Source organism: Cucurbita moschata, unplaced genomic scaffold, assembly GCF_002738365.1.
Source record: "Cucurbita moschata cultivar Rifu unplaced genomic scaffold, Cmos_1.0 Cmo_Scf00125, whole genome shotgun sequence".
Classification (NCBI taxonomy): domain Eukaryota; kingdom Viridiplantae; phylum Streptophyta; class Magnoliopsida; order Cucurbitales; family Cucurbitaceae; genus Cucurbita; species Cucurbita moschata.
The window spans coordinates 1-7,668 of NW_019268641.1; the positions used below are offsets into that span (position 1 = coordinate 1).

General features: G+C 35.0%; 1 non-coding gene across 1 annotated transcript; it reads right to left on the reverse strand.

Annotated features, from left to right (window-relative positions):
* Window positions 1–1,657: 1,657 nt before the first annotated feature.
* On the reverse strand, window positions 1,658–1,733 carry TRNAI-AAU. Its single transcript has one exon. It is a non-coding gene; the product is annotated as a tRNA-Ile (tRNA).
* Between the last annotated feature and the right edge of the window lie 5,935 nt (window positions 1,734–7,668).

Consider the following 7,668-nt stretch of genomic DNA (forward strand, 5'->3'; position numbering starts at 1 on the left):
AAAAAAAAATAAAAAAAGATAGAAGCAATAGAAGAAGTATTTTCAAATAAACAGAGTGTTATTTGTCTCCTTCTATCATTAGTTTGTGTGAGATTTATTTCACAAATTTGTGAGTTTTCTTTAACAAATTGGTATCAAGCCAATGGCGAATGTGACAGGTCAAATGCTGCTACTGCGACTATCGAAGACAAAATATGAGAATTGGAGCATTCATATGAAAGCTCTTCTCGGTTCTCAAGATGCATGGGAGGTGGTCGAAGAAGGGTTAGAAGAACCAAAAGAGGTGTGATCAAAGGATAAGGGGGCACTGTACATGTTGTTCTGAGTCATTGACGAGTCGGGCTTTGAGAAGTTTGCCAGTGCAACTACTTCAAAAGAATCGTGGGACACTTTAGGAAAAATGTTCAAAGAAATCGACCGAGTCAAGCAAGTGCATCTCCAAACTCTTCGTGGAAAGTTGGAGAACATGAAGATGAAGGAGTCAGAAAATGTATATGACTACATCATGCATTTACAGACTGTGGTAAACCAACTCAACCGAAATGGAGAAATGTTAGCCGAGCCGCGGGTTTGGAGAAGGTTTTAAGGTCATTAACCAACAACTTTGAGAATGTTCTATGCGCAATAGAAGAGTCAAATGACCTAGCGACGTTCATAGTCGATGAGCTAGCCAGTTCTCTCGAGGCACACGAGCAACGTAAGAAGAAGAAGTAGGAAAGACTCGATCAAGCACTTCAAACCAAGGCATCAATCAAAGATGAAAAGGTACTCTACTCTCAAAATTTTGAAGGTAGAGGTTGTGGCCGTAAAAGTAGTAAAAATTGTCATGGTGATCAAGGAAACAGTCATGAAGGATACTTTAAGAAGAAGGGATAGTCGAGCCAAGCAAATTGGCGTGGAAGAGGACGCAGTCGAGGAAGAGGTGGCCAATCAACTTACTCCAACATTTAGTGCTACAAATGTCACAAATATGGTCACTATGCGAACGATTTTGACTTCGGCAAATGTTACAATTGTGGCAGAGGGGCATTTTGCAAAAGGTTCTTGAGTCGATAAAAAGGTGGGAGAAACAATCAACCTAGCCTTGGATGACGCAACAAATGAAGGTCTTCTCTTGATGGCTCAAAATGAAGATCGGAAAGCGAAAGAACACGATGTAGAAAAATACGATGGTGGTAGTTATAAGGTGGTGGAATCCGTTGGAAATGAGGGGATATACAGCGGATTTGGCAAAATCGCGATATCGGAGACGAGAAAATTGAAGAAGGAATCTGGATTGAACATGTGATCGGCGAACGAGCCAAAGAAACTTCCAGATCATCAGAAGGAGAACAAAGATTTAGAGCAACAACTAAAATCTATCGTGGATAAATCTGTGGAAAAGTCTCCGTGGTAGACATTGAAAAAGAAAAGAAAGCTTCTAGAAGTGGGTATTGAAAGGTTAGAGAATGGGAAGGTAATTTCTGCTGATGAATCGTGGGTACAAAACTGGAGTTCATTTACCTCCTTGTTCCTAAGGATATGTAATTTTCGAACCTACAACCTACACGTTATTAGCACGAAAATCTAACCTGAGCTAATAAGTCATAGGTTTTATGTACATTATAGATCGTTAGCTCCTACCCTAAATCTAGTCAATTGAGTTTCGTAATGAAATTGGCCCATGCGCAGGTGTCGAACCTGCGACCTTCGCGTTATTAGCACGACGCTCTAACCAACTGAGCTAATAGGCCATAGGTTTTATGCATATGTTAGATCAATTGCTCCTAATTTAGTCAATCGAGTTTAGGTTACATAATTTTATGCATAATAAAATTAAAACTTCAAGTCATTATCTTTAAAGTTAGTAGTGTTGTAACCCCATATCATGAAAAGATATTATTAAGAATTAATAAAATTTAGCCTATGTATTTATCGAACCTACAACCCTTCACGTTATTAGCACAACAACCTAACCAACTAAGCTGATAGGTCATAGGTTTTATGTACATTATAGATCATTAGCTCCTAATCCAGTCAATCGAGTTTGGTTTACATAACTTTATGCATAATAAACTTAAAACTATAAGTGATTATCTTTTAAATCTAGTATCATTAAATATATAATTATTGAGAATTAATGAAATTGACCATGCAAGTGTCAAACCTACCGTAGCTCCTAATCTAGCCAATCGAATTTAGGTTACATAATTTAATGCAAAATAAAACTTAAAACTCTCTAAATTAAAGTCATTATGAAATTAGCCCATCCAACCTTTGTGTTATTAACACGACGTTCTAACCAACTAAGCTAAAAGGCCACAAGTTTTATGCTCATTGCACAGCAATAGCCCCTAAACTAGTCAATCGAGTTTAGGTTACATAATTTTATGCATAATAAATATAAAACTTTAGGTCATTATCTTTTAAAGTTTGCAGTGCTTTAACCCCGTATCATTAAAGATATCATTGAGAATTAATGAAATTGACCCGTCCAAGTGGCAAACCTGCAACCTTCGCACTTAATTAGTGCGACGTTCTAACAAACTTAGCTAATGGGCCAAAGGTTTTATGCAAATTGCAGATCCATGGCTCGTAATCAAGCCAATTGAGTTTATGTTACATAATTTTATGCATAATAAAAGTTCAAAACTTTCCAATTTTAAGACATTATCTTTAAAGTTCGTAGTGTTATAATCCTGTATCATGAAAATATATTATTAAGAGAATTAATGGTATTGTCCCACTGTAAAAGGGAGGTCCATCACTTCATTTTATAAGCCCACTTGAACTGTTTAAAGTCAGTCGAAGAATATATTTTTTTACGGCTCTTGGTCAATATTTTGGCTGATCTGGCTTGGTTTTGATACGCTCGGACCCTTTCTTCTTTCAATTTTTCATAAGCTTAAATTAGTTAAGCTATGGGAAATTAGTGAGCCCAACAACATCACTCTAACCCACACAACTATATCGAACTCCGAGAAAACCTTTTAACCTTGCCTTCTTGGTTCATATACTTGAGGGAACCCTTGTTTCTACATGTATGTATAACTATTTGGATCAGCTCTTAATGTTCAATATATCGTCGTGTGGGCCCATTCTTACCTCTTAATAACTAGAGCTATTGCTCTCTAAAACAAATGTTAAGGAGTGTGAAGTCCTGACTTAGTAGCTCATGTGTCTATGGCTCGGTCTACCTTAACCAAGTTGTCTAGGCCATAATCTAAAAAAATTCAATTAGATTCAAGGCTCAGATCTCAGGTTGGAATTAATGTTGGAATAACTTAGATATAACATTCAACCTTAATTCATACCTTCCTAATTTCTTCCCGGTGATTTAGTTTCTTCCTTTAAGTAGATCATGACTTGATTCGTCTATATGTATTACTTTATCTTTTAAGTCATAAACTCTAAATCTTGCTAAAGTATCCCATCCTTGACCACTTTGCTCATACAACCTCAAAGCTTCCTCTTACTATTTGTGCATAAACATCTCAAGAAAAAAAAAATGTTATTTCCTCAAATTTCTTGATTGAGTGACTTAATAAAACTCTCATCTAAGAATGATATTGCATAAGCATAATAAATGTTCTTATATGTAGTAAAACTTGAGATAATTAAGAATAGTTTCATATACCCATCTTGTCATTTGATATTCATAACAAACCTTGATTCTTATAAAAGGTTTTTAGGGGTTGTTTCGTCATTTTTCTTAGAGTTCATACCTCAAACACGTTCTAATTTCCTCATGATCTTGCATACTTACCCTTAAGGTCATAAATGGGTCTCTTAAAAAGTTTATTTAACAATTGAGGTCTTTTGGAATCTTGAAAACATTTTAGAATTCTTATAGGGGTATGTTGGTCATTTACCACCCAAATCTTGGTTAAATATGGACATATACCAATGGCCTTGTAACTTTGTATAAAATCATTGAATCATGACATATTGAAATGGCCTTCTAAGTATGTTAATAGAAGAGACACAACTCATTGAATCCAATGACCAAATTTAAAATGGAGATCAGTTGCCCACTAATAAGAGAGAATATGTCTGTCATTCTCAACTTGTTAATACAATCTCTAATAAAAGCAACTTCTCCAATGTGAATAAGGTGGAGAATCTCAACTCCTATTTTAAGAAAAAACAACTTCTCTTGAAAATGAGACTTGATATGGTGTTAATTATAAGCAGTTTTGGAGTACTCTTTATTAACTCCAATTTGGCGTGGAAGGGTTGGAGTGAACTCAACCTTAGGGGCACATTCTTTTTTGGCATATTTTTTTAGGACTTCACAATATCTCACATTTATATTAAAACAAATAATAGGAGAGAGAAGGTAAAGATCCTATGAACTGATGAAGGTGAAGGTTGGGCAGGCCATGGAAGTCAGTATAGACAGTATAGACAATAATAGGGCAGTTGAATGTTTTGAAAGTTTTGAATTTTAAGTTAGTACATGATAAGACATTGGATTTCAGTCAATTTTGTTAGGTGTTTGTGTGAAGCTTGATTTTCCTTTAAAATGGTTGAATTTCATGTTTTGAATTAATTAGGTAAGTCCATGGCCTTATTTTAAAAATGTCTATCATGAATTTCTGCATTTATGTGCAGGCATGAGTTGACGTCACTAATTAGCTCAAGAAAATTAGGGGTGTTACATTTTATGTTATGATATGAATGATATATATGTTATGAATCTACGTTGTGATATGAATGATATATAATGTTTGAACCTTCACATATTACACCACACATATTATGTTAACATGTTCAAGTTGTGCCAATGAGACATTGATAAACCATGTATATTAACCATAGAAGATTTGTCCAATATACGTGTGTATGTCTCATAGGAATTCTATGTCATGAAAAATAAAATGGATGTATGATTTGCATCATGACTATGTATCATGATTCGAAACTATAGGATCTCATTCATTTCACATGTCACATGCATCGAGAGACTTTCTCGTTATGATTATGTACACTATGATATTATGCATGCTCCTTCCCCTTTGTGGTTTCCGGCAACGTGAGTGTTCGCAAGCCTGCCATCAGACCCATAAGGTATGTATACGAGCTCACTTAATGGGTCCATGTGCGCATGTGTGTTTCGTGTATAGAAAAGTACTACACATCATACCTTACTCGAACTTGAAGAAGAGAATAAGGTCATGATGTGTGATGTCCACATTAGTTGGGGAGGATAACAAATCACCTTTTATAAGGGTGTGGAAACCTTCCTCTAGCAGACGCGTTTTACAGCCTTGAGGGGAAGCCTGAAAGGGAAAGTCCAAAGAGGACAATATCTGCTAGCGATGGATCTCGATCGTAACATCATTGCTTCATTTAAGGGTGTAATGCCTCTAGACCTAGATTTAGAATTTAAATCTAACTTGTAACGGTCTTGATATTATTTGAATCAACCACCAGAATTTGATTTAGAGTATTTAGAGTAGTGAATTTGAACCCAGAATTTAATTTAGAGTATTTAGAGTAGTGAATTTGAATCAACCACGAGAATTTAATTTAGAGTAGTTTTACTCTCATTTACTTTGGCGTTTTATTCCCATAGTAAATAACTAAAACAACTTTATTTTCTTGGTGGTTCTCACAAAGGTTTGTTCCACAAAAGCAATAAAGATGCGACATTTTCATCCACTAACTTAGATCATTATTTAATAAGGTTGAGAACAACCATTTTTTCATGCGTGCAAGAACTCAAATTTGTTTAGAGGATTATTAATTACTATCTGCCAACCATATGCATCTTTCATTACCCCATCGATCAGAAAGCCATGTTCCCTTTTCTTACCAGAAAACCTCGAATGAAGCATGCCCTAATTTGCTCTCAAAGTCACACCAAAACAATGTCGTTCGAAAAAAATTCTCCTTAAAGTCCCAATAGAATTGGGTTCCTGGATTGACGATATGCACGCCTAAGTCCATAGCAAATCTAAAATTTTAGGTTAGATACACCCCAACTAAGATAAATATATACATATAAATTTTAAGAAGTATACGAAAATAAAAACATTAAAATACGAAAATAAAACCATTAAAAACCTAATAAATATTATGTAAAAATTAAATAGTTTAATTTTTTGTTTCTAAAATTTCAAAACTTAAAATAAAAACTGGATTCCACCGTGAGTATGTAGATATATATATATACTCTACTAATTTAAATCTTCGTCTTTTAATTTGCAATGAGTATGAAGAAGTGGATTTGAAGGATGGTTCCAAATCACAACTTCCCACTTTGTCAATGAAATGAAGGATGTTTCCAAATCACCACTTCCCACTTTGTCAATAGAAGTTGAGAATTGCATGCCCTAAAAAAGAAAATGTTTCCAAATCACCACTTCCCACTTTGTCAATAGAAGTTGAGAATTGCATGCCCTAAAAAAGAAAGTGTTTCCAAATCACCACTTCCCACTTTGTCAATAGAAGTTGAGAATTGCATGCCCTAAAAAAGAAAGTCAGCTTTACAAAATGAGCCCATATATTTTAAATTTTCAATGTTCCTTATAGAAATATCTTTCAAACCAAAGACCAAAATTTTTATTGAGAATTGCATGCCTCAATTTGTTAGAGCGTGTGGGCTTTAACAACAAAGTCAGAGGTTCTGCTAAATGAATGAATCCATTCCTTAAAGTTGTGAAAACATCTTTTGAATAGAAATTTTGAATCAATTAAGTTGTCTAAAGTGGGATTTCAACCCACGCACTCTCACAAGGACCAAAACTTGACTCTTAACGCCTTCGAACACTCAGCCATCCTAACTATTTATTGTGAGACCTAACATTGGATGGAGAGAGGAATGAAGCATTCCTTAGAAGGGTGTGGAAACCTTGACCTAAAAGAAGCGTTTTAAAACTTTTAAACTTACGACGATACATAACAGGCCAAAACAAACAATATTTGCTAGCAACTGGAAAGGGGAACCAAACATTTCCTATAAGGTTGTGAATATCTCTTCCTAGTAGACATATTTTAAAATCCTGAGGCTGATGGTGATACGTAATTAGCCAAATTAGACAATATCTGAAAGAGGTGGGCTTGGTTTGTAACAAATTGTATTAAAGCTAGTCATTGGGTGGTGTGCCAACGAGGTTGCTGGGAACACAAGGGGATTCCCACCTCGGTTGGGGAGGGGATGAAACATTTCTTATAAGCATGTGAAAATCTCTTACTATTAGACGTGTTTTAAAACCGTGAGGTTGACGACGATATGGAATGAGTCAAAGTAGATAATATCTAGGCTAATATTCATAATTTGTTGGAATAGTTTAGTTGGTTAGAGTGTATGATTGTTAACGTGTTAAGGTCGGAGGTTCATCTCTCTTTTTACCCATGGGAATGAATCATTCCATTTTAGTATATGGAAAAATTTAATGACAAATTTAACCCTCCAACCAAAGTGGACAATGTCATATAATTACATAGGTTCGTGATTCCTAACATTGTTACATAGTCTTAATATGGCATTCTTAATAGTAATATTGTGTTCTTTTTAGGGGTAGCTTCAATACAAAAACATAATGTAAAAAATATTTTCGCATAAAGCAGTTACATCATGCATATTCTAGTGACTCTAGGTCCCTAGAAATGTAAAAAATATTTTCGCATAAAGCAGTTACATCATGCATATTCTAGTGACTCTAGGTCCCTAGAAAACTAGGG